At 36.0% G+C, this 27,703-nt stretch overlaps 1 protein-coding gene across 2 annotated transcripts in view; it reads left to right on the forward strand.

The window, feature by feature from the left end:
* Positions 1–5,269: 5,269 nt before the first annotated feature.
* Positions 5,270–27,703, forward strand: part of LOC139605209 (cadherin-19-like) — a 110,910-nt gene continuing 88,476 nt past the window's right edge. Inside the window, exons 1-2 of one of the 2 annotated variants that reach the window (XM_071456573.1) lie at positions 5,290–5,410; positions 7,086–7,175. The gene's annotated coding sequence lies outside the window, so the exon portion shown is untranslated. Of the gene's footprint in view, positions 5,411–7,085; positions 7,176–27,703 lie in introns of both variants that reach the window. The other variant, XM_071456554.1, reaches the window with a different exon arrangement.

Genomic DNA, 27,703 nt, shown 5'->3' on the forward strand with positions numbered 1-27,703 from the left:
AAGGCAAGTTAAAAAAAAAAAAAAAGGCAGAAGTTGAGTTAAAGCCTGTAAGTTTAACTGTTAAATAGAATGGCACACCATTTCATAGAATGAAGGCAAGAAGATTTTCTCAATTTTTTTCTTAATCTGAAACTTTCTTTAGACAGTATCTTACTAAAGCTGTAGATTTTAGGGCAACAAGAAGTTATACTCTCTAAAAGCTGGCATATTTAACTGCTTTGGAAGACCAATCTTGAAAAATATCTTTATTAAGATCCTTACACCTGTTTATGCCACAGTAATGCATCTACCTTGACATATCCTGAGATGTTGGTGGAGAAAAGCAGTATATTTTCCTTCTAAATAACAAAACCAGTCGAGATTCCTGTGGGTTTATATATACATGTGTGTGTTTGTCTGTGTGTTTTGCTCACTATATATCAAAATTTAACTGAGTGTTGAAGTGTCAGTTATGAAGCATGGAAGAATCATAACTGAAAAGGCTGGATCAGAGAATTTTCAGAGACATCCAGGAAATAAGTCACAGTCCTTCCTGTCTGTTGATTCTATTATCATTATTGTGAAAGGCAGTGAAATTTCCTGTGTTCAGAAATCAATATTATTTGCCTTTTCTAATGCGCACAAACCAGAATTTGAAGTACTCACACTGAAATTTCTATGATTTCTTTCTGAAGAAAAATTCCCATGTTTAGCCTGAAAATACTGTTCTGGACAATAATTTTGCATAGTTAATACATGCACAAAATTTTAAAGATTAGAAATTCATTACATCAGGCTAAAATTAAATTGCTCTTTTTTTTTTATTTTTTTCCAATATTGGCTGCAGTATAGTTAGTTAAAGCTTAAAATGGCTTTGTATACTTGGGATAAATTAGGAAGAAGGAAAAATATGAAGAATTTTGTGAAAATACTTACTATGTAAAATGCACTGCAGTAATACTTGTTTTTAATTTTGAGCATGTTGATAAACTTGCCTACAGTGGCCATTATGCCATTAAATCACTATAAAATATCATATCACATTAATCACTATAAAAAGAGAAAGAAACACCTTTAAAATTTTATTTTCATATGTAAGTGCTAGACAGATGCAGACATTTAGGAAGATTAACTGCTTTATCATATTTTCTACTTCATACATACATTCCTACATAACTAGCATTAATTTCTAAATTTATTTGGGTGGGTTAAAAATAAATATCAGCATTTTGATAGGACTTGGGCAGATTTCTATAGGTTCCCATTAATTTTAAGAGCCATCAGAGTGGTCCCTTGATGCGAAAGGTGTAAAAAGTAAGTCAGAAGCAATGGGGCATGAGAAGCACAAAGCAGGAGTTTCCAAGAAGCCATTATTTTGTATTAGCATTGTATAGCAGCAGGTTCTCTGGGTTCTCTGAAGGAGAGATCAAATAAGGGGGGAAAAGGCTCTGTGAGCTATTAAATCCAGAGAAAAGGTGAAAGACTAGAGCCAAAATGCACAGAATAAAACCATAATTACTCTCAAGTCATATATCTATGTCCAGAGCAGCATTATCTGGGATAACTCTTGGCTGCTCCTTAGTTTATCAGGATATTGAAGTGGCTGTAGGTGCAGGACTCACAGACAATATGTTATATAGAATGGAAGACTGTGGTAATTCTTCATATACTAGATGGAATTGAAAAAAAATTAGGAGTGAGGAGCTTATAAATAGCACAAGAAAACAAATACTCAGGATTTCCTGTACCTTTAAGCATAGCATGCTCCCTGCTGAAAGAGCTCCCAGTTAGCATTTCAGCTGGGAAGAAACATATAGCAATTCCTCTTTTGCTGTTTTCTTGTTTGTTGGTTTCCTCAATCTAGAATAAAAGTAAATCAGTCTGAATAAAAAAGAGGTTTGCTCTATATGTATAGCAACAAAACCATGACAAGAGAGATTGATGTGTCTATTAAAGAAGTAAGTGAGGGAAATCATATCTTAGTTTTGCTAAGGCTGTGCTTGCTGTTTTTTTTTTCTAAATGTTTTGGAGTACAATTTTATGTCTAAAAAAAATTAACCCGTTCATCCAGCAAAATCAGGCAAATAATAATTTGTCTTCCAGGATGATATTGAAAATAGTATTCATGTCAATACCCAGATTCCCAGAGGTTCAATGATCAGAAACTTTCCATGCTATTACCTGACAGCTTCTTTGAGACATAGCAGAGCATAAAATAGGCTTGCAAGGTTTGTTTGTTTTGTGTTGTATTTTTTTTTTCAGTGAAGAAGACTAAGATTGCCACTCAGCAAGCTGCAGCATCTGACATTATAAACAACTGGAAAAGTCTAGTTAAAACTACTGTTAAATACATTAGGAAACATCATGGTGAAGCTTAGTTGGTTACAGATACTCCTCCTCTTTTTGTCACTGTTTCAGTTTTGCAACAGCCACTTGTTCACTTTCAATCCACATCAAGTCAAAGAAGTTATTTGACTGTGCAAAAAATCGGTGCCTTATGAAGCAGTGTAAGGGCCAATAGGATTAATGGAAGCAGATGAATAAAACTTAATAAATAAAAGGTAGAAATAATATAGACAGGTGAAAGCTCATAGATATTTTCACAGTTTTCATTTTCACAGTGTTTCATTCTACATTTTAATTATACTACTGGTCACCAAAATTCATTTCTGTGCAATGTGTTTGAAATATTGCAAATGTGAATAACTTCTTAATGTCTATGATGATGATGTGATTGTAAGCACCTTATTTAAGCAGTATTTCCTCCTATCCCTGCATAAACCCCTACCTGCCTATTATTTATCTCTTCTGATCATATAAATGATAATCACAGGGCTTCCCACTGCACTTAGTATTAATAAAACTCTTGAGAGTGCCTGAAATAAATCAAATTTTAAATGAACCTTAAACCTTAACTAGCCTGCCAAAACTTAAGACAAAGCACATAGCTCAGAAGTGGAGGACATGGAAATTTTACTGCGTTGCAGAACTTGGTATTACTTCTGAATTGTGCCCTGGCAACACCTCAGGGCAAAGCTAAAGTCACTACTGCCTTGTCCTTTCATCCTTGTGCATGGAATGAAAATAAAAAGGGACAATCCAGATCTAGCTGCAAACCAGCACATGACAGATGACTGATGTACCTATGTCTCAGCAAATACACAGAGATACAGGGCAAGAATGATAAATAGCCTGAAGTTAAGCAGAAAATCAGTTCTCCTTGACAACCTCCATTTTTGTGATTGCAGGATAGCTATTGAAGTCCAAGGCAATAACAAAATCAACTAATAAGAACAAATTTGTAGCAAGTATTTTAACAGCATAGTAAAACTGGAATCATAATTTAAGGAAAAAGGACTAATTTCCATGGACTTGCAAGCATTGGTATTGTCTTCTCATTGACTTTCAAACTTTCAGATTAATAGAAAGAGTAAAGCTGTCCCTGGTTTTGGACAATTCTTCTGCAGTGGAAGTGTCTTTGAACAACAGTGAAGTCAGCCAGTATGTCAGGTTCCCGTCATCTCATCTATGAAGCCAATAATAAGCTCCAGAGTGTTAATGAAAAATGGTAAGTTGCTCAAAAACAAGTCAGATTATAAACCCTTAAATTAGATGCTGCAATACAATTTTTTTGTGATACCATCCTACCTTTATTTTCATTATATTACTTAGTCTCAAGTTGCAAATGCAAGATGTGACTGGGGGTGTGTATTCTATTGCCTTCTGTTAGAGGTGGGGCAGTTATCTGCTGTTAATTGGGTCACCTGTTAAAACCAGGAGGGAGTCCTCCCTCCAGAAAATATCTTCTGTTAATGGGCCATTGAGTCTCACTGCATGACTTATAAAATTCCATCATCCCATTGTGAGATACTCCACCCAGGGGGAGGAGCTAAGCATTCCCACCTGGATATAATCTGAGATTTAGAACACTGCATGCAGCCTTTTCTCATTGGACTCCCAAGAGGAGTAGCCTTTTCTCTCTAGATTCCCAGAAGACCAGGCCCATCTACACTACCACTGAACCTTCTGAAGAAAACTATACCCTTCTACAGGATCACTGCTCCAACAGAGCCCCACATGTCACTGCAGGAGGACAGCAGCCACCATTTAATTGGACTGCTACCAACACTCTGACCCACAGGGTGTCAGGTTGTGTTCTGTCAGTGTTGTTTTGTATTAATGCATTTTTGTTTTTACTTTTCCTAATAAAGAACTGTAATTCCTACTCCCATATCTTTGTCTGAATTCCCCTTAATTTCAAAATTATAATAATTTGGAGGGAGGGGATTTACATTTTCCATTTCAAGAGAGGCTCCTGCCTTCCTTGGCAGACACCTGTCCTTTCAAACCAAGACATCTTATTATCCAAATCATTCATGTAAGCAGGTATATTTGAGGAGTCATGGGGTCCCACCACTGCATGTTGTCCAGTCCTGTCTACTACTGAAAAGGTAAAGGTGAACACAATACTTCTGTGACCTTGTGTGCCAAAATGTAGATTTGTAATTTCCCATCTGGAGGATACCTCCAGAAACTCCCCATGTCAAGGTTAGAATAGAAATTGAGGAATTATCCCATCTTCTTAAATTTGGATCCATGTGACTTCTAAATAGGGAACACAGACACCCTGAGGCAGTCTCCTTCTTACAGATCTCAGCTGTTTTTCTTGCTATCACAGCAGCCTCAGACAGCTTGCTTGGACACCATGGTGAGAGATGAGTCAGACCTCTCCGTGCAGCAGAAAGTTTCCTCATGCCCAACGCTTCTGAAGACTGGACTGAATGATGCAGATAGGGTGGTTTGTACCAGAGGAGCTATCATATCATGACATAAAATTCTGCAGATATTTTTGAAGGAAAAAATTGTTTCTACCAAAGTATAGTGTGGTTGGAATTGCTGTCAGGCATGTGAGAGCCTCCAGAGTCTGGGATCTCAAGTCTGAATCCAATATCTTGAATCAGAAATGCCGGACTCTTTTTATTCACTGAAAAACATAGGGCAATAATGTTTTTTCCTTTCTGATAATTAAAAAAAAATAAGCCTCTAATTAAGACACTCATAAAAAAATTTAAAACCTACTGTTACTCCCAGTTTAAATACCATTCATGAAAAACTTACATGTAGCATGATTGCTGTCTGCTTAATATTTATTCAAAACCCTTTCCCTCTGCAGCTGGGAATGCTGTTTCTAACCACAGAAGACAAGTGCAGAACACTGGGGATGTAGAACAATTGGCATTGTTAAAGGCAACAGGGACAGCTTTCATCCAAAACATACTACACATCTCACAGATGCTGGTTATCTCCCAGAGCTGGTACTGATAAATGATGTACAACAGGAGTGAATGCTGAGACACAGCCAAGCAGAGAAAAGGGTATCCAGGAGGAATTCCTTCACAGAAAGAGGCAACTCATTAAACGAAGAGAGCAGGTATAGCATTTATTTTTCCTTTGCACATCTCTTTTCCTTCTCTCTTAAACTCAGGACTTGTTTGCATGGTCTGTTTTAGGACAGAATCTTGGTCATGACAGGAAAACCTTTATTTCTTTGTTCCTAGGATGGGTTTATATAGGTATAGATGCGATCAAGAGCATCTAAAGGAGGGAGGTCTTGAAAGGTGTTTTGCTCTTCTGAGAAAGCAGTGTTCAAACTTAAAAGGGGCTCTGTGATTCAATATGCCTTACTCTTACTCCCCAAAAATGGATAAGGGGTTCCTAATTTTCCTCCTTTCACTTTGATTTTTCATGTTTTTATTCCCAGTTTCAAAATGTTTGAGTTGTCCTAAAGAACATCTCTATTGTTTCAAAGGTTGTACAGGTTTTTCTAGATTTCCTGGTTTTGGCTGAAGTTTAGTTAATTTTCTTCACAGTAGTTGGTATGGGTCAGTGTTTTGGGTTTGTGGTGAAAAGGGGGTTGATAATACAGAGGTGTTTTTGTTATTGCTGAGCAGGGATTGCACAGAGCCAAAGTCCTTTCTTCTTTTTGTACTGACACCCTCGTGAGGGTGTTGGGGGTGCATGGGAGGCTGGGAGCAGACACAGCCAGGACGGGTGAGCCCAACTGACTGAAGGGATATTCTAGACCATATGGCATCATGTCCTGTACATAAAGTGTGGGAATAAAGAGGAAGGAGGTGAGGTTTGGAGTGATGGAGTTTGTCTTCCCCTCTCACCATTACATGTGATGGCACCCTGCTCTCCTGGGGATTGCTGAACTTCTGCCTGCCCATGGGAAGCAGTGAATTAATTCCTTGTTTTACTTTGCTTGTGTGCTTGGCTTTTGCTTTCCCTACTAAACTGTCCTCATCTCAACCCCTGAATTTTCCAGTTTTCACCCCTCCAGTTTTTTTCCCTGTCCCACTGGTGGGGAGGGGAGTGAGTGAGTGTCTGTGTGGAGCTTCAATTCAAGCTGGGGTTAAACCATGACACCATTCTAACCTGTCTCATATATTAAACTGTGTAAAGAACATTTGCAACTAATTGAAAACACACATAAACTGCACAGATGAATGCCTCAGTCATTATCTTTCAATTATGAATCTTGGCTCTATCTATTCTTCAATATCTGGTTTTGAAACCACCTTCAAATCCTGACCTATAAGCTCAGTAGCTTGTGTAAGATCTGGAAGATAAAGAACACTTTGAGTTTTGGCTCTGCATTATGTCAGATCCTATTTATGGGGAAATATAAAAATTACAGTCTATGGTGACTGTGGTGTGGCACATATTTAATGGAATAGCATAAATTTCTCAGAAACACTGGTGTTTGAAAGTAGAAATCAAAGAATTTGCAATATATTATACCAGGCTCTCATCTACTTCCAGCAATAATAGGAGAGTTTTTAAAAGAAACCACAGACTTTTATCCACTCAGCTCTTAGGTTCAGAACCAAACAGTGCTGAGTATTAAAGTGTGACTCACTGACACTGATTCAGGGGTCATGAGGACATTTTAAACTTACCTCAGTGTAGGTAATTGTAGATCCACTTGAAGTGGTATGATCCAGCAACCATGCGGATATATAGATTTCAAAACGTTTAAAAATTGCTTGTTTTAATTTGCTGTTGATGCTAAAATGTTTTCTTTAAAATTTGTGTCTCTTTAGGCAATTGCTGACGTATATGAGGGAATTTTCTAATGAAATTTTAATTTTTGAAAAAAAATTGTTACATGCAATATAAGTGAAGAAATGTAAGTAGTCACAAATTGCTTTTTCTTACACAGGAAAGGAAAAAAAGACTTTTAATTTAACAAAGTATTATGCCTTACCATTTAAAAGTTTGAATTGCTTGTCCAATTTGTAGTTATTTGATTGAAATGACTTTCCATTTTGAAATTTATTTCATTTTAGGAAAAAAACGATACCAATTTTAAAAATAATTATTATTTGATGAGATAAAAATGCTGGAGATTAACAAGTTATTAAGTTATTATCTTTTTTGCTTCATTTTTATTTTCATTTAATTCAGAAATCTTAAAGGCCAGGGAAACTATATAAATATATATAAATATATATATATATATATAATGGTTTACAGCTAGGAATGGAAAAGTGAATAAATTAAGCAAAACTTTTCCCTTTTTTTTTTTTCATAGACTTTATTTCTCAGTTCTACTTCATAATATGAACACAGAAAATTTTGCAAATCATGTCATGCCTCCCTTGATCATTATCACCATATTCGGTTCAAAACAAGATTAAATAGGCACAAACTGATCAGAAAGTAATTTGGCTGGTCACTGGAAGGACAATATTAATCATCAGATGATAACGTATTCTTTTAGCCCTATTTATTCTCTCAGAATTAGTTTTAGAGCCTAAAATTATTCCATGGCCAAAGTAGTCTGGATTTAAGCAACAAAATCAATTAACCCGATTAATCATAGATCCATTTGTTCAATGGAAGGTGTAATATTACAGCAGACTGTGGTACTGAATGATTAATGAATTTTCTTTCACTCCTGAGAAGCCACAAATAGAAGTATGGTTTTCAGTTCAGTTCTATCAATAATTATAGGCCTCTTTGCCAAATGTCACGCTAGTTTTATAATAATTTTTGCTCCTCTAATGCATGCTAAGATCAAGAAATGACTCAGGTGTTTACCCATTTCCTTCTTTCCCTTCAGAAGAAGTAAAGCTAACTAAACAAAGGGACTTTGAATTTTGGGTTTGGGTCATGACAAGATAGACATCTTGGTCCAATTAACTCTCCTAACCTGGCCTGCTGCAAGAAGGGTAGTGTTTTAAAATGTAAAAGAAAGGAGTAAAATCTCCTCTTTCCCCAGAAAAAGAACACGAAGGAAGCTGGGAAGCGTAATCAGTATCCATGTCTGGTGTTTCTCTTCCTTACAGTGGGATCATACTTTTATCCTTGCATCCCACAGAGCTAGAATTTTTTTGAGCAGATTTTTTTGATTCTGGGATACATTTAACTCTTTTCTTCCACAATGGGGGTACAAAGTCTACATCATTACAGTAATTGTTTATTATATCCTAAAGAATATCAGAAAATGAGTGAAAGTTTTATGGCTGGTGTGAAGGATGAAATCTTTGTATGCAGACAGCATGAGGTGGGAAAGATTGTTTGGATATTCTCCTATGGACTGTGCTATGAAATTACAAATCTAGCAGAATAATTAATGAAACCTATGTTTCACAGTCCAGCAGTTCTCTTCTGTATCCTGAACCCAGAGTTATCTGTCCCATGGAAGCAAACTGAGTTTGAAAAAATGTTTTTCTTCACACTACCTGCTTACCCATGCTTGCATTGGATGACTCAATTTACTTGTTTATGAGACACATACTAACCACAAAAATTAATTCCTTGTGTCTCTTCAGGAGTGTAAAGAAATACCCACATTCCCCTTTATCAATTTGTTAAAGAACAAGAGGGCTTTCCTGCTCCACTGTAAAGCTTATTTGCCCAGAAACTTCAGTATATTACAGTACTCAAAAATCATACAACTTCTTCTACACATGCTTTTATAAACAACTCATTCAGCAAGCAACAGTGCACACATTGGATGGTCTTCCTTGAGAAGGCAACCACAGACATTAGCAGAAGAGTTCAAATTGATGCCACCGCACACAAATCTGAATTCTTTGTCTATTTTCCTTGCAATAGACTGGTATAAGCCACCAAAAGAAATAGAAGTCATTGTCTTTTCAGTTTGTCAGATCAATGATCTACAAATAAATAAGCCTTTATGCCAAGAATTAGAATAGATTGGAGATCTGTTACTTTTGTCTTCTGTGTAGATAAAAATAAAGCTCATTTTGAAGATTTGTATGTGCACTGGTCTTCTCGTGTTTTGCTTTTTTTTCTCATTATAAATCCATTTCTTCAGGACTTTCTCATATGCAAACCCAGAATTAATATACCAGTGCAGCTCTAAAGGAGATATTGAATTATGCCAAATATACAGAAAAATTTAAATAGCAAATGTATTTTTACCAACTTTATAGGTAAAGTTTTACTTTACTTTACTTTCAGTGACTTACTACAAATCAGATCTTATGCTTGCACAACATATTTGTCTGAGTTTAACTGAGGATAATCACGTCACATGAGAGAAGAAGAAAACTCTTAGGTGAGATCATACTGAATTTCGTTAAGTTTGGCTGTGGCTGTTGTTCTGCTGTGCAGTAACCTAGCTGGGACAGTGAAGATCACTTCCTGATAGTAGAAGTCAGTAAAGTGAAATCTGGTATTTCTTTGGTATAATTGTCTACATTTACAAAAGTTCATGAGTATATCCACATCAGATTAGTATAACAATGAGAAGTTCTTGGGGATTTTGATTAAAACATTAATGACAACTCTCTTAATTAAAGTTATATTTAAAAAAAGGAAACACTCAAACAGAAGAACAAAGCAAAGGAGAACTATTCAGGCCTTTTCTTCAAGTCTGCCAAAAGGTTTCCAGTGCAATAGTACCGTTCTTCCATTCTCCCACAGCTGTACCCTGCTTCTGGGCTGCAACAGGGAAATGAAAAGGTGCTTAAACAAATATAAACTATAGGCCTTGTGTGATTATATCTTTCCACATTAAAAGAAAAATAAAAAATTATGATTTACCTTTTAGAAAGTGACAACAAATCTTAACTGAAACATTTGAAGTATTTAACTCTGTAAACTTTCAGTCATCATTTGAAGATTACTGTAAAATCATATTTCTGTATTAGAAGTGGTGTTCTTCTTGGAAAGAAATTTTGCATATTCCATTTCCTGGTATGTAACTTATTCAGACCTTTCTAGTTCATTCTAAATTCATAGACCTATGGAAGTGATGTGAGACATCCAACCAAAAAAACCCCAAAAACCAGAAGATCTGAAAGATTTTGTTGTAATAGAACAAAGCATCTTATCCCAGATAACTAGTAGTCCAAATTTCTTGAATTATCTCCTTTATTGAAATATATGCTACTTTATTGAAACCCATTCATAGTACACTTTCATTGTGTTCTATGAAATAATTTTTAGGGAACATAGGTTTTGTTTGTTTTTCTAAACACTGAGTTGAAATATGTGTGTATATATGGGGGTATGTGCTCATATTCTTTAGTTTTATCAGCCCTACTCACACACAGAAATAGTGTCCAAACAGAAATAGTGTTTGGACTCGTGATGTAGGGGAAAGAATGGTACACCTACTCCTCCAAACTTGTTTAATTCTTTCAGATTTTAATTTTTGAGCTAACAATGTTATCTAAGCATCTCTCATTAGGCTACAAGAAAAATGTATATTATTGGAGGGTTTTTTCATAAAATTCATGAAGTTTGTCAGAAAACACAAAAGCAAAATCCCTAAGCTAAACAAAAAAGTGAGATGTCAAGGTTTGGAATATCCAGCACAGACCTTGATAATGAGTAAAGCAGACTCTTACTGAGAATTTTCTTAGATTCTGGATTTCAGAGGAGCTCTTGATTTGTGTGGTCTTTGTAACATCGGGTAGATAATTTATCTCATCATGATTTAATTTGTCACACACCACTTACTTAGCAAATTCAGGGAAAAGAATAGCCTTAAGGATACTTATATTTGATTGTTTCAGTAAGGAAAAGATGTTCTTTATACACTCAGTGTCTCCACCTTATAATTTGCAAATATGAAATGAACAACCCAAAGTGGTGACAGATGGAGTCCAAACACTCATGATAAATAAAGTTATTTAAAATCCAACTATAAATTCTTGTGAATATAAAAAACTAACATATTTTTTTCTTCTTGAGCTCAAGGCTTTGAACATTTTGCTGCTTTTTTTTTTAAATCATAATACCAAGGAATCAGACAATATTCAATTGAAGGCAAGGAGTATTACAGAAGAAGAAAAAGGTGAAACAAAAATTTCATGCTTCTAAGATTGATAGTCAACAGAACTTTTTGTGTGTGAAGCACAATAATCTTTATGGCAAAAAACATCAAGCTGCTGTAAAACAATGTTGATGACTTGCCTTGGCTGCTGTAGGACATTTATTATTTCATTCTCATGAATGTTGTGGTAGACTCACTGGGATTTTAAATTTAATTACTCCTATTTCAAACAAAATTGAGAGAAAAAAAGGGGGAAGAAATAAAATATGTTTGAAGACCACAGATGAAATAAACAATTGTGAGGCTGATGTTAATCCTTAAACTGTACAATGCATTTAAAGGTAATTATATTAAATAGATTTTATCATGCTTTGAATTTTTCAGAACATTTCTGGGTGACTTTTTATACTAAAGATAAATATTATTTCATATGTGTGCATGTATTAACATACTTATACATAACAATAAAATATTTTTTATGAATTTGGGCTGCTGACCATAACTAGAAGTTAATGAACTGGACTGAAAACTCTAAATGGAAGATATGTCAGATCAAAGGTAAAAATAAAATAGTGCTTAAGTTAGTATACAACTTCTAAAATTATGGGTTAGTTCCACAGCGTAAAAAATATTTTTCATATGCCTTTTTTGGTGATAGATATTACACCAAAATAATGCAACAGTCTATTCACCCTTCAGTATGTATTATTTGATGTTTATAACTGTATGAAAAAATGGAGTTTAAACATTACAACTGAGATGTAAAAATAGTCACAGTCAATATAGTTCTACTTTAAATTTTATTAGGGTTACCTATATTCACTATTTATTCCTCTAATTGCTGTGATCTTATATCTTGAAGAAAATCTCCAAGTTTGGTGAACGTAGAAATAAGAGCATAGTTCATTGACTTGGTTCAAAAAATTCAAATTTGAACTTTCTATCTCGATGTTAGACTAATATAGTTTGGTGTAGTAGATAACATGATGTCTATATGAGTCTCTCTGTTGTCAGACACTGGTTACATAAAAATAACCTTATTTTTGTTGACATGAAGAGAGCACTGCATCACTGAGCCACAGACTAACAGTGAATGTTTTCATCACAAATCTATAACATCTCTTACAGATGCTGATGTGTGTATGTTTAGTATCCAGAAAAAAAGAAGAAAATTATCTATCATACCCATGCTTTAAATGTAATGGGTCAAATACTCTCGATTTTCCCCAAGGAATGTAAAGTGTGACTTTGATTGCAGACTATCAAACTTCAGTCTTGATCTTCAGTTTAAAGGAAGACATGTAATACCTCAGGAACATAATCTTATTATGGAAAGATCACTATGGCCTCTGGCATGTGCAAATCGGCCTAAAATCAAAAGAACAGACAGCCTGGAAGGTGGGATCACTTGCAATGAACCACTGTTACCACTGATAGTGACTTTGAATTCTCTCTTGCAGAAAGACAGTAATTAACATTTCTTCAGTGTAAGAACTCCCTCAAAACAATCAAATATCATTTTACAGTTAACTGAGTATGATATTGAGAAAGAAGTGAAATAGCTGGAAAACTAGTTGGCAACATTTTAACATTAGCGATTAAGATTTTTGCCCTGATGTTGCCAAATTAATGTGCAAGGACTGGATTGGACTTTCAAACATTTGCTTGTGGAAAAGCTCTTCTGTGTGTCTGAGGCAGTCTAGAAGACTATCTCCATTGTTTTTAGGTGACAATTTTGTGGAAGCACATGTTGCAACCAAGACATGAGAGCAGGTCATGCAAAAAGCAGCTAAAACAGCAAACTCAGCTACATAGGCCTGCAAAGCAAAAACAAGCGGCTGTTTTCCAGAAATCTCAGTGCTGTGGAAACTAGACTGCTACCAAGATATGCAGTTTAATTTTGATGTGTCATATGTGTGACATATGTGTGACCCATATGACAGTGTTTGAAACAAGTAACCTTGAGCTACTGTGGTTATTCTACCAGTACAATACTTAGGATATTTCATAGCTTGCATGACTGAGGCTTTTTTTAATGGTAAAGAAAGAAACAGAGGAAACAGAGCAACTATGATCAGTACTTGAAAATGCAGAAGAGGAATATTAACTCCATTGAGAACTTGGTGTAAAATTTGAATTAAGACATAGTTTATAGCTTATTATGGAAAGTGAAACAAAATAACCGTGTTGCAGTTTTCATATAATGTAATTTTACTTTTTTCTCTGTATTTTTTCTTTCTTTGTTTAGAAACAAAATTCTGAGTGTATTTAAGAGTATGGACCTGTACACCTATGTTATGTAAATGAAAAAAACAAAACAATTTCTATAGCTAATATTCATAAGGTTTCCATAGCATAACTTCAGTTACATAAAAGGAAGATTTTGTTTACTAAGTTTTCTTTGACATTTGAGTTCAGTTAGTGCCATGGCAGAAGACAAGTTGATTAGGTCATTTGCATCATCTAAATGGAATTCTGAGTAATGTCATCATTCAGTGGGTCATTGAGAACAGAAAAGTGATTGTATCCCATCAAACCAGGCTTTATAATCAAGCAAATAATACTTGGAATGTATCATTAGTCTGTACAGATACAAAGTCTGATTGGCTGATATTCAGATAAGGAACATGGACTTTGAATTGTACAAGGGTGCTTAAGAGTGGGGAAAAAAAGAAAGCATTAAGAAGAAGGAGAGGAAAAACACCTTCCAAGTGAATCCATGTTTGAGTCCAAACTTATTCCCATTAATCAGATTTGAAATCACCTTTAAATATGCTGAGATGCAGCCAATAAAAAGAAAAAAAAATCTGTAACAGTATAATTTTATTTATATGCATAATTTAATCTGATGGAAACACTGTTTCTCTAGGACTGTATATTTTATTACTTACAAATGTTCAAGATATCTCCCCATTTCAATAAGAACTGTAGGTCTTACTATCCAAACCAGGCTTAAACAAACTTGTATAGAAACATTTAACTTCAGCTGCCTGAAGTGCTTGACATTCAATCAGCCCCAAATGGCTCAAGTTAGTGAGCCAAGCTGTAAAAAGCACTTTCATTTAAAGCACATACCACCACCGGAGAGGTGTTGAATCTGTTGCGTATTAAGTTAGCCTTTGTCAGCAGAACATTGCAGGGATTTAAACGTGTGTTAACAAATTACCTTCATTCAGAACACCAACTTGACCTGAATCTCCTGAGCTACAAAATTCAGCATGATCAAAAAAAGAGAAAGAAAAGGGACAGTCTAGGTTAGATTCTTTTGGAATTGTAATGTTTCCACTTTCAGTACAACTGGCAAGAGTTTTAAGAAACTGGAGAATATCTTCTATTGAATGGAATATGAAAGAATCTGAGAATAACACTGTGTTTAACCTCTATACTATAAGGAACATATATTCACACATGTCTGTATATCTTGCCCCAGGCCAGTGTCAAGGAAAAGAGAGTGTTCAATCCTGTAAGGTACTGAGTACTCTGGCTGTGATCCAGCAAAGCACTCAGCTATGTGTTTAAATTTAAGTACATGGATCATGCCAGTAACTTCAATGGGATTATGCTTAAAGATAAACTAACCTTAAATGCTTTGCTGGATCACAGCCACAGTGCTCAGTACGGAGTGAATACAAATCCAGTCTGAGAGGAGCATTTTCCTCTCTGTTTCAAGTGAGACTTCACAAAATACATAAAAAATTTCTTTTTAGGAAAAGAAGTTCATATGATAACCAGACTGAAAAGATTCAGAAGGGTGGGATGATTAATAAATCTTGGAGTCCTTGTGTTCAAACAAACAGGCAAAGCAACAAACAAAAAACAAGCTTTGATTTTCCCAGGCTCAGATATTAATTTTTTTTCATGTCACGTAATGACTGAGCATGGACTGGGATATAGATAAAGCAGCAGAAATTGAGTGAAAGAGTAGAGATAGAGGCGAACAATGTTCCTTTTTATCTTTTGCCAAATTTGTCTCCTGATTGGCCTCTCTTAATTCTGTAATTGAAAAGAACAAGAAGTCTCTAAGTTTAAGCATATGTGAACACCCTCACAGAATACACATCAATTGAAATCAGACAATACAGGCTATATAATTAGAGGCAAGTAACATTCTTATGGGTCTGATGCTGTTCCAGATGAAAACAGCATGAAAGTACACTTAGGAAACAAAGAATATTTCAAAAAGCAAAAGCAAACCTGTGCTTTTCAGCAATATATATCTAAAGATTATTAACTTTGTCATTTGGTATACATGTTTTGAACTCCCCTTGGCTCCTGTCAGTGTAAAGGGGACCTGGTTAAAGCACTGGAGCCTACTGAAAAAAGTCAGATGAACCATACTGGTCTTTCAAAAAGTGAGGCAAGTAAGAGAAAGAACCTATCATGTATATACTTCCACCACTCACCTATTCTTGATGGGCACAAAAAAGGGTTGTCACCAATTTTTCTTTTATTATTATCAGTCCAGGTTGCCAAATCTTTGGGTAAACCTGCAAGTTTGTCTTCAAACAGTAACTGTCACAACAACTCAGGTGGTGAAAATGGACTGTGCAACAGTATTTACCAAGGTGATGGTATGACTTGAACAAACATGTAACAATTGCAAAATCCTGGGCAGCCTGACTGACAAAATGACAACCAAATCACATTTATCTTCCTGTAAAAAGGAGAGCACATTCCCTAAAAGAGCATACAAAAACCTAGGACTGCCTCAGAAAACTTGGCCACTCGTGGCTCTCTCAAAGGCTTGAATTGTATTAAAAATAATACACAATACATACAATAGGGCTTCATATTTCAAGAGAAATAATTAGACAGCACTGCACTTTCTAGCTAACAGCTCTTGCTGAAGCAATGGGCAGCTCTGGCAAAAGTCTGCCACAGTGCACCCTGAAGTACAATCAAATCAAACTGATAAAGAATTCTGTCAGAGGTTAGTGAACATGAAACACTTTTGAACTACAAAGCGCCCAAGCAACTCAGCATGTGTATTTTTCCCCCTAGGTTTATCTTATTCCCAGAATTCAACTTCTCACCTTTTCATCATATCCATCAATTTCTTCCTTGTTGAGAAACAATTATACCCTAGGAATCTCTTCAACTCATTTATACTCTTTTCTTGAACCTTTACACTTGTTCTATGGCTTTATTATTTTAAGTCCTGCTTTAATTTTCTATTTACTCCTAAATCCTTAATATTACAAAATATTCTTCGGATTCAAAATTTGTCACCAACAGCTATCAGTTTCTTTCTCAAATAGAAAGGCTTTTGATTCAACTCTTGAAATCTGAAGAATGTTCTCTATATTATACATACGTGTTTTGACCAGATATGTATAATGTTTTATAAGAGGAAATATTTTCTTAGCTATATTCCCATAGATCTACGTTTTTAACCACATAATCAAATCAGAAAAAAACCCCAAACCATAAACATTAAACTGGTTGATTTTTCTTTTCCACCCTACACAGATTTTTATCTCTCTATAAAGAGAATACACAAGAGTTTATTGGTTGTATGCAGTATTGGAACTCATTGCCTAGTCTTTTAAAATGCTTTTACAATTTTTTACAAAAGCTTAATTTTGTTTGATTGAAAATTCCATTTGGCTCCAGTATGGGAAACTATTTTAATCTGTAGTTCATGGATGCTTACCTAACTCAAATAAAGAGATGGTTACATTTTGAAGTTCAGTATCTTTTCCATAGCACCTGTAAAAATCACTGCAGTACCTGTAGCAGCTCTTTTCCTGGGAGGCAAGTGTCCATCAGGAAATTTATCATCAGAACTGGCATTCTTTGGGAACTTCATCAAAGTGACTGAGAATTAAAGGCATTTGGAAATATAATTTTCTTCCGGGGTTAGACTTATTTCTGTTCTAAGGCATTTTGGTGAAGTTCTCTACTGGTTTTTGAGGCCCTGATAGAGTTTAGGGTGATCTCGGCGTCAGCTCTTTATCCAAACTCTTGGTTTGTTTCCACATTGATGCTAACTCAGGTTTTCAACACTTAGGTGAACTCCTTTGCAAAGTCACTGCTCAGTGTTCACAATGTCAGCACATTACTGAGCTCTTGGTTTTGAACCCAGAATAACACACTGGCAGGCTAGCTCAAATTTAAGGCGCTTATTAGCTCTAGGGAGAAGTCTCCTGCTTTGAATATGAATGAAGTTAGATGTAAATGAAAGCTAAAGCTTAAGTTTACTCTTCAGCAGGGAAAGAGGCACTTGGAATTTTTTACTGTTTACATTTTAAATTCCCAAGGGAAATGAACAAAGCAAATCTTACATGGAGAATGGAAGCATGTTTAGGCAGGTAAAATTAGAATGTTTCTATTATTTTATTGCTATATTAATATGTTTGATACAGATTTATCTCTGTGTCAGTCTTCCTGGGTTACGAATCTTTTACTGCAGTGTAGTTCCTCTAACCCAAGCAGCACAAATAAAATGTTTTCAAGAAAATCAGCAAATGCCATCCTTTCCAGGAGGCAGTGGAGTTGTTTATATTTACGTTCTGTTTTGAATTAGTGACTAAGCATAAGCGCTATTCAGACTTCCTTCTATAGGTAGATAAGTGCCTTGAAAATTGGGGAATGGGAACTTACATAGTAATTATGATGTGTTACTTATGTAGTAATTTAATCAAAATTACCGCACATTTAAAGCTGAAAGTGTGTGAAAATACATATGGCATAAAATAAGATTTAATCTCTTCTTTGGATGTAGCCACTAACATAGCTACTTCAAGGGGTTCAGTTACCTCCATCTTCTTCCTGGTCCAATCATTCCTCTCTCTTCTCCAGCTCCTTCAGTTTCACTTCATATTTGCATTCATCTCTGTGCAGCAATCTCACTTCTCTTGTGTCCACTGTGACACATCTGATTTTGAAGGCAAATGTACATAAGAGTCTGTGAAAGCAATAGGTTGACAAACCTACTTGTCATAACAATACTCCCTTGTTTTTGCTGGGGGAGTTTATGTTTTGTGGTTTGTTGTTGGGGTTTTTTTTCAGCCAGATTTAGTTTATTGAATTGGTTTACCACACAGACAGTGTTTTGGTGGCTCAAGGTTGGGAAGGGTTGTACAGTATGAAGTGGTGAAGCAGCAGAGTTGGAGGAGTGTTCTCTTCAAAGAAAATATTGTTCTTTTCATTTGAATGTAGAAAGCTCCTAAATCATCTCAGGTTTCTACATAACTGCACCACTAGGATATGATAGTTTGGAAAGGATAACAGGTAAATTTGATGTGGTATTGCCACACAAATACCTAGCTTATGGCCAGACTTTATAAAACTACCTTAAAAGACTGAAAATTTGATTTTGCCTTCAAATGTGTTAACAATTTTTTTGAAGAATGATTCAACATTCAGCAAAGAATCTAAGAGCCTGTTGACTTCTAAATCAGTTGCCCAATGTTAAATGAGGTTAAGACATAAATATTCATCCTAGCACAGCCCTGAGGGCCCAGTGGAGAAACAGGAATCTCAAAGTTTCTCCCAGAGCCCATGTTTTGTAGGCTATGAAGAAGCTGAAGAAATTATTTTTGACCTTGTAGGGCAAACAGCTGCAGAGGCAGGAGTCTCTTACAGAGAATGTTATGGCAGCAACCAACACGTTTTTGCTGAGAGATGAACTGCAAACAAAATGTGATGCAGCCAGCTGTACTCTGTACTCTGTACTCTGTGGCAGCACGGGATTTAATGGAGCTTTCGTGACACAGAGTTTGGATAATGTAGTACAAATCAGTCTTGTTCTGAAAATGAGTGTCAGCTTTTTTCAACACACTTTCTCATATTATTCTCTACCCTCTCATAATTAAATAAAAAATTGTTAGCTTTTCTGAGCACTTATTTGCATTCAGAAACCAAGTTCAATATGCTGCCTGTGTTGACACATAGATCTTATTCCTCTTAGATTAAAACAAATTCTAAATCTATTAATTTGTATGGATTTTCTTTCCTCCTTGCTAGGTGCATTACACTTCTCTAGATGACAATGAATATAATTTCCTGTCAAGTGGCTTCATTTTTTTTTTTTCATTGTCCCTCTGCTTTTCATTAACATGAGCATGGGCTATGCTCATGTCAGTTTCTTTGACTTCTATCGCCCTCCTAATTGTTTTTTATCTCTGCTTTAATTGTATTAAAAAAACCACATTTCTCTCTTCTGTTGTCTGTAGTCAAAAGAGCTCCTCTTTTTGAGCTACCCTTAGTTTGTTGGTGCAGTTGTTGGGTAAAGCTACTTGAGCTGTCTCTCAGTAAGACCCTTTGAATTTTGTTTTGAATGCATTTGGTTTTCCTTTGTTAGGAGAAAACAAAGGAAACAATTGTGCATTGTGTGTCAGAACACAGTTTTTACACTCTCACACCATCCTCGCACTTGCTGTCCAAGACGCAGTAGCACTACTATCAGGAATGTTATACCTTGCAATTTTTTCTAAAAGGCAAGCCATTGTATACATTTTGATACTGTCCAATCTGAGGGTACAATTGCATTAACTCCAGTTTGGAAATAGACTGGCATTCAGAGCACCTCTTAAGAGAAAAATGCATGTATTTCTGTGTAAGTTAAAGCTCAAAAATTTATGGTTTGAGGATACAAAGGAGTTGCTCTCTAGTTTAATCTAAAGCCTACTGAGTCAACGAAAACACTTCCACTGGCAGCAGCTAACTTTGTAGAAGGTCCCTTGTGCAGTATCTGTCCTCTACTATTGTCCCATGCCTTGTTCTGTGACTCTCTCAGCAACAAAAAGAGCATCTTACTTAACAGCTGGCATAGAATGCATCCTTGTTAATCAGAGATAAAAAACAGCACTTCAGTAGAAGATGTAAACATATTTTTAAAAACAAGAGTAAATTACAGACCTCTACAACTAATTTATCACTGTTCACAGTTTCCAGTCCATGGCAAAAGAAATAACAATAAATATTTACCAAAGGAAAGTGGATCTACATTTAGAGCGTTTTAATAAATGTTTAAAAGAAAATCAGCATAGATCACTTGGCTTTGGCAATCGCTTTTATCTTCTATCTGTCTGTCTTTGATGGATGTTGTTCATGCTCTTTAGTTTACAGTAACAAGCAAGTTTTTAATTTTTCTATCTTCCTTCTCTCTAATGCCAGGCTATGATGGATGATGTGACAAAAATATTCATCAGTAAATTCTAAATCCTGAATACAAATTAAATTAGTAATATAAGAAACAGATTTGCATTCTCTTTTGACATTGTAACTGCATCTGCTACTCTCTTGTTTTTCCCTTCTACTTGTTTAATATTTATAATAATACCAAATCAGCTTTGGGATATCTTGTATTTTCCTTTAAGTACATGAGCATACCCTATTGTTCTAATATACTTTTGTCATTATATGAGGTGAGATGTTTGGATTTTGAATTGAATCAGCAGCAGCTGAATCATAGCAACTATTAAGGACCGGATTTCCAACCAACCATATTCTGCTCTCTAAACAGCATAGGTAAAAAAATTTACTAATTAAAAATATGGCTATCTGGCCAGGCCCAGAGAGTGGTGGTGAATGGAGTTACATTCATGTGGTGGCTGATCATGAGAGGGTTTCCCCTGAACTCAGTGTTGAGGCTGGTCCTGTGTTAACATCTTGTATCTATAGTCTGGATGAAGGGACTGAGTGCATCCTCAGACAATTTGTAGATTACACTAAACAGGATGGGAGTGCTGACCTCCCTGATGGAGATGGAGTATAGGGAGGCTCTGCAGAGGGATTTGAACAGACTGGATTGATGTGCCAAGGCCAATCCCTGTAGGCATTTAATGTATACGTAGAAGTGACAGCTGGGGCATGGTTTAATGGTGGGCTTGGCAGTGTTAGGTTAATGGTTGGACACAGTGGCCTTCAAATCTTTTCTAATCAGAACAAATCTATGATTCTGTGATTCTATTCTATTTTCCAAGTGTTTTAATTTTACTGTCCTGAAAGGCAATGTTCACTTTAACAATTGTTTTCCTCAAGTTTTGGGGTGTCTGAATCCCTAAAGGTCTTCTGTATCTAAGTGGTTTCTTGAAATCTTTCTGAGGTCCTTTATCCTTCATGCAGAGAAAAAACAATACCTCATAGACAAAAAGAGGAATGGTAGAAGAACTAAGGAAAAAATTGATCATCCTTTTAAAATGTTTTTCTTTTATACAAAATTTCTTCTTTAGAAAGGAATTTAATTTTAAATTAGTGTAGCATGTAACCACTGTTAGGCACAAATGAGCGTGCGCACACACACACACACACACATGCACACACAGAAGATTGTGATGTTGAAGTTTTCCCAAGAGAAGAAATATCTGTTCAGGAACTTAAAATTTGATACTTATGGAAGTCAGGGAGGACTAAAATAAATGTACACAACTCAAAATGTTTCTAGTTAAAAATCAATAGGGAGAAGAAAGCTGGATGAATTTAAAATGTTCCTTCTTCTAGATACCATATTTTCAATAATGTTTTCCTAGCATTGCAGTTATTCACTCTTGCTGAAAAGCTCTTCTAAGGTCAATCTCAATAGAGACTCAGAGTGAATCCAAATAAAGGATTATTTTTATGGTGTGGAGTGCAGCTTCTGCAATCTCTTTTACATTTCTCTTCAAAGGTAAGACTGACCAGGTAGAAAAGAGATGCCAAGGCACCCTTATTCTTTAATCAATTTCCAGTCACAGGGATGGACATTTTGGTCACCTAATTTAACCTTTTCAGGTGACAGATTTTATCCCATAGTTCTTGTATCTATCTTAAGGCTTTACATTTTTACATACTATTTCAGTACATGAGCATAGATAACATCTGGTAGACAAATTTTGTTTTTTAGAAAGGTTCTTAGTCTAATATTAAAGACTTGCAGAGGCACAGCTCAACAGCATATTGATGAAAGGATTTCAGTGTTTAGTGTGAAAACTAAGACTGAATTCTAGCATGAACTTTCCTCCCCTGGCTAGTGGATTGCATAATAAGCACAAATAAATTGAAACTCCTCTAAAAACAACAACTAAAAAATCAAGCTGCATAGTTTGTGCTTTGGATGGCTAGAAATGAGCTAGAAATATGCCCCTGATGCCATATTTTGAGGCAATGAATTCCATGCAACCCAAACATCTAAGAGAACAAAGCAGCCAGCAATCAAAACTTGAAATAACCCTCAGTTTCCCCTGCAAAGCAAATAAAAGCAGTATATGCCAGCACAGTTTATTAGATCAGATAAAGGCTGTGAAGTTTCATTCATTTATGTTTTTCCTGTTGTATGACTGAATGTTTCAGGAAGTGTGGAAGTTCCTGTTGGCAAAGAGAAGCTGAAACAAATCTTTCTGGGATTGGGAACAAAGACATCATCAGGCCTGTGTTCTTATCATGCAGTGGTGATGCCCTAGGGAGTCAGTGTGCTCTCAAAGGAATTATTACACTATCTGTCTCAGAGGGAATGTAACTTTTGTGAGACTAGAACTTGAGCAGAGAAAACTTGTAGGACATAGTATGGCAGAAACAGATTACTGGGGAAATGAGAAAAAATGGGTCAAATCTACAAATTCACAGAGAATGCTTTGGAAAGAAAATAAAATTATTGATTTCTTGCGTTTGGGAAATTATCCTCTTAAGGCAGAGAAGAAGTAGAATGATTATCTGGTTTAATTATAGGACCAATGTGACAAGAGAAAAAAATGGCCAAAGAGGTGACTGAGAGCTGTTCTGTAGGGAGAGATTTGAGTGTGATGGTTGAAGAAAAACTCACCATGAGCTGGCAGAATGTACCCATAGCCCAAAAAGCCAATGGAATCCTGGGTTGCATCCAAAGGAGCATGGCCAGCACATTGAAGGAGGTGATTCTTCTCCTCTACTCTGCGCTTGTGAGATCCCACATGGAGTACTGTATCCAGTTCTGGTGTCCCCAGGCTAAGAAGGAGATGGAACTGCTGGAGAAAGTCAGGAGAAGGGCCCCGAAGTTGATAAGAGAACTGGGCTGAGAAAGTTGGAGTTGTTCAACCTGGGGAAGAGAAGGTTATATGGAGACCTCACAGCAACTTTCCAGTATCTGAAGGAGACCACAGCAAAGATGGAGGGGGCTTTCCATCAGGAACTGTAGTGATGGGACAGGGAGTAATGTGTGCAAATTAAAAAAAGGAAAATTTAGGGTAGATATTAGGAAGAAATTTTTCACTGTAAGGGTATTTAGACACTAGAACAGGTCACGCAGAGAAGCTGTGGATGCCCCAACCCTGTCAAAAGCTAGGCTGGAGAAAGTCTTGAACAACCTGGTCTAGTGGGAGATGTCCCAGCCCATAGCAAGAGATTAAGACTACAAGATCTTTAAGGTTCATTTCAACCCCTTAACATTGTGTGATTGTATGATTCTATGAAGCACAGAAGACATTTTATTTTAGAGAATCCATGAAATGCAGAGGATAAGTAAGAGTATGCTCTCAGAGGTATCCCAGAATACTTCAGAGCAATGAGACCATTAAGTCAGGGAAGAGTGTTTTGTTGTTTATTGGTTTTGTCTGGTTCTTCTAATGTAGTCTGACATATAGTCTGACAGCAATTTGCTTTCAGGTATGAGCAAAATGCCCATATGTGTAATACTCACACCTGTCACAAATTCTTTAAAACATTTATTGTAAAAGAAGAATTTAATCTTCAGTCAGAGCTGCTGGAGGTGTCTGGGGAAGGCAAACTTTATTTCCAAGACCCAGTCATTCTGGGCACTTTGGTGCCAAAGGATTATCAGAGTACTAGGGGAAGCTCATATCTAATGTACTGCAGGCAGAGGCAGAGAATGTCCATAAACAGAACCAGAAAACTCAAGACTTATGGGATTCAAGGCTGACAAAAGCTCGCACAGCAATTCTGCAGTTTTCAAGCAAGGGTGTTCCATTATATCTATGCCATATTTTTTTCTATGTGCTGAGTTTGTACCATTCACACTTGAGAACTTGGACAAAACTTAGAGATTATACGCATTCTAATAAAATTTATATTCTGATTGTAAATATAATAAAACATATGTATTCCTCTTTTTTTTCACCACATGTATCATGTGGTCTTAAAACACACCTACATATATCTCTCCTTTTTCACTTTCCTTGGAATCTTCTCTCCTCTAGATGTACCACAAGTGTGATTCCACAACTTTACAAAGTATTTCTCAGTCCACAAAGCAAATTAGCAGAGTTTTTACCTTCTAATTTATGTCTCCATTACTGATGCCTCTTGATAGTTGCAATGTGAGTGAAGAAAACTGGGACATCCTATCTGAAAGCACATTTAGATGTTCCAGTTTGTGTGGAAAATAGACATCATTTCAAGTAATGCTCAGAAAAAAACCCCAAATATAAGAACATTTTGTTTCACAGTAATTCCAAAGACTTAGCATCAACAGTGACTATAAATAGACGCCGTTACGGAAAATGGTTTGGCAAATATTACAAATATGTTTGAATTACTGTACCAGTGCTGTGTAAAAGGCCATATGAATATGCAAAAAACTTGTTGGATAATTAAAACCAGAAGAGAACTAGTGGGATGCAAAACAAACTATAAACACCAATTCACTCATTTCTGCCCTTGAAGTTGAGTTCTCATAGAGGTAAAGCTAAATAAATACTGAAAATTAGAATAGAGAAAACCAAAAAGCATGCTAAAATGAAAACTTACAAAGGAAAGGTGTTAATGTGCTAGTAAAGTTTGCATTTATTCTTTTTCTAAATGAAATATAAAGAAAAAAGAAAGGGAGAGTGCAAAAAAATCTCCAGCTAAGCACTACAGTTTTCTTCTACAAACCTGAGGAGATAAAATGTACCCACTTATTAAGACTAATCTCAAATCTGTGTTAGAAACACATTTGAGACATCTAATCATTTCAGTCTTTGTCACCAAGCCAGGCAGGAAGCATCTAGCTGTCAAACACTGCGACACAGTTCCTAGCTAAATACCTCTTTTTTATATAGACCTAAAGAAACTGGGGAGAAAATACTATCTATGAAATATTATTATGAAAGTTATACCCCTATCTGCTAAAACAAAAACTATTTTGGGAGGCTGAAGCTGTTCCTTAAAGGAGAAGCTGTCATACTTCTGAGTTATCCAGCACTCTTGGGATGGGCAGATTTGTATAAAAATAGCTAAACCACCCAAGAGATGGAAACAACCCTCCAACAGCCAAACACTTTGATGAAAAGCTTTATTAGGTTCCCATTGGATCTGATAGCCAATCTCAAAAAGGTTTGCATTGCCCTCTATTTCTGCATTTGAGATTTTCACTTCACCCCTGACAGTATAAAATGTAAATGGTGCACTACTTCTCCAGTTCTGAAAAATGAAATTAAAATAGAGAAATGCATTTTCAAGGGATCATGATGGAAAAGGATTCTTATTTTTCTTTAGATGTATCAACCTGCTGCATATAATCAGTGGCTGTCTGGATCCCAAAGAAAACCATGAGAAGCTTTCCCTAGCCCCATGACTCCAGCCAGGCAGTACACAGCTCCTAGATTTAAGGATCAGTGAAGAACGCTTCTGAGACACATAAACGAGGCAGTTTCTAGCAAGTGTCACATTAGAAGAATGAGTGCCTGAGTCCTTTGCTAGTTCTTTAAGAGCTGGAAAATCCCACTTTTATTTTACTTTTCTTGAAGTGAAGAAAGAGAGTCTCTTTCAGTAACAACTCCCAGTCATGTCTGAGAAGTGGGACCTGTGTGACTCACCATTGCACCAATGTACAGGTGTTGTAAGGTGAGAACTGAAGTTTAGGAGGGTTCTTCATGGCACCCAACACCAACACTACCATCTAAAGCTACAATCCGAAGGCTAAACCTCATATAAAAGAAGTATGCTCTGGTACACAGAAAATATTTTGAAGAAGCTACCAAATTTTTATTCTAGTATACAACTTCATTATGTGCGTTGGGCCTCAGAGTTTCAATTATTTGTACTGAGGTTTCAGCAAGGTACTGAAAAGCACTGAAAATCTCTCAGTTTCGGGCAAGAGAAAACTTCATATGAATATCAAATTCAGTCAGGATGGTTTGTGTTCTGGATGTCAATGAAGGGCACAAGGGGAAAAGGACAGAGTGGAAGAGGGAGCTTGCGTGAATGACTTTAAGCCTCTGGGTGAGCTCAGGGCAGACCCTGTGCCTATGAAATCATTTTCTATTGTTAGCCTGTACAAAATGTTTGACTGTAAGCCCAGAGGGAAACTAGGCTGGTTTTGTGCCAGGCTACTGTTATCAGGACAGTGTAAGACTGCTGCACTGCACATACAGAACAAAGAATTACAGATTTACTTTTCTCTGTGAGAGTCAGCTTAATGACCATTATTGTGATTTTCTATAAAAAATCAGTAAAAAAACCTTGTGTTCAGGCAGATGTGTTTCTCATGTATTAGAGAAGGGAAACCTTGACTCTCTGTGTACTGAGGGGAGTTATTTCTACCCTTGGAAGGTGACCTGCCCCAGAATATCTCAGCTGAGATTTGCTGCCCTGTTTTTATACAAGCCTTTACCTTTGCACATACAATTATCATTGCTATCCACCCTGGTGAATAAAAAATTCTTTCTGCATGTAAAGGCATACAGCTTGGGTATTCCTCAAGAGAAAAAATGCACACAGAGTACATAATGGGGGAGTGGGAAAGAGGAAAACGACATGGCAAACACTTTTAGCAGTATTTCTAGTAATAAGCAATGAAATAATCATATACCTGAAAACATCTTATGATTCCATACCTCAACAAGCTCTGCAGCACAGTGTTCTAGTAACATGAGTAAGAGATTAATGTAGAAGGTAATTTAAAATATTTTTTTATATGCATAAAAAAATTGAAAGGAATGCATAATACAATTTATGCATTCCTTTCAATCCCTGCATTTTAGCGTTATCATCTGAGTGATTAATCTGTTGAGTTGTATTTCTGTTTTACCTGTTGTAATAACTACTCAGATTGGGAATCTTAGTTTTGGAAATTGATGGACAGGCCATTTCATTTTAGATCCAGGTTATACTTTCTGCTCACTGTCTTCAGATATGAAGGTGTAAGGCTATAAAAATAGAAAGTACTTTTCACAGGTCATTTGATTCAACTTTGGAGAATAGAGTGTTTTGATATCGATCATGTCAGGATCTCTTCCTCTGCTTTAACTAGACCAGCTTAACATTAATTACAGAGCATTTAAAAGTCATCTGTTTAAAGGTGAATAGCTGGGAGGAAGGCTTGATGAAAGAACTTAATAAAGTTCTATTTTGGTTGGCATGTATTTTGAACAGCAAAGTGTGTTATCAACCTTGAATATGATTCACATTCTGTCAGCATACTCAGGATGTGTAGGTTCCTTTGCAGCAAAACTAGAATGAATGTCATTTTGAATGTGAAACAAATACGTAAAGCAAGTATCCTGAAACATA

The sequence above is a fragment of the Agelaius tricolor genome, unplaced genomic scaffold (genome assembly GCF_023055355.1).
Source record: "Agelaius tricolor isolate 1412-34295 unplaced genomic scaffold, bAgeTri1.0.p SCAF_2, whole genome shotgun sequence".
NCBI classification, from domain to species: Eukaryota; Metazoa; Chordata; class Aves; order Passeriformes; family Icteridae; genus Agelaius; species Agelaius tricolor.